A 303-nucleotide genomic window follows, 5' to 3' on the forward strand; every position below is an offset into this window, starting at 1 on the left:
GACACTAGGCTGAAGTTTGCTGAAATACTTTAGTAAACTAAACATTTTACAGTTAGATATTACGTAATATCGTTGTTTATCTTCAACTCATTGGGAAAGCTAGCTGGAGTTTTTATAACAATGTGCCGGGAGTTAGGCGTTCTCCCCCGGTGTATTGAACGTGAAACGCTCGGCCAGCTGACAGCTGGCGAGCGGAGCAGGCATGTCCGAAAGTGTCAAAACAATATTGTAATAAGGTCATGTACTGATGAACCGAGCAGATATTTGAGACTTTCAAAGCCACATTCTCACCTAAAAATGTTG

This window comes from Kryptolebias marmoratus, linkage group LG16 (assembly GCF_001649575.2).
Source record: "Kryptolebias marmoratus isolate JLee-2015 linkage group LG16, ASM164957v2, whole genome shotgun sequence".
NCBI classification, from domain to species: domain Eukaryota; kingdom Metazoa; phylum Chordata; class Actinopteri; order Cyprinodontiformes; family Rivulidae; genus Kryptolebias; species Kryptolebias marmoratus.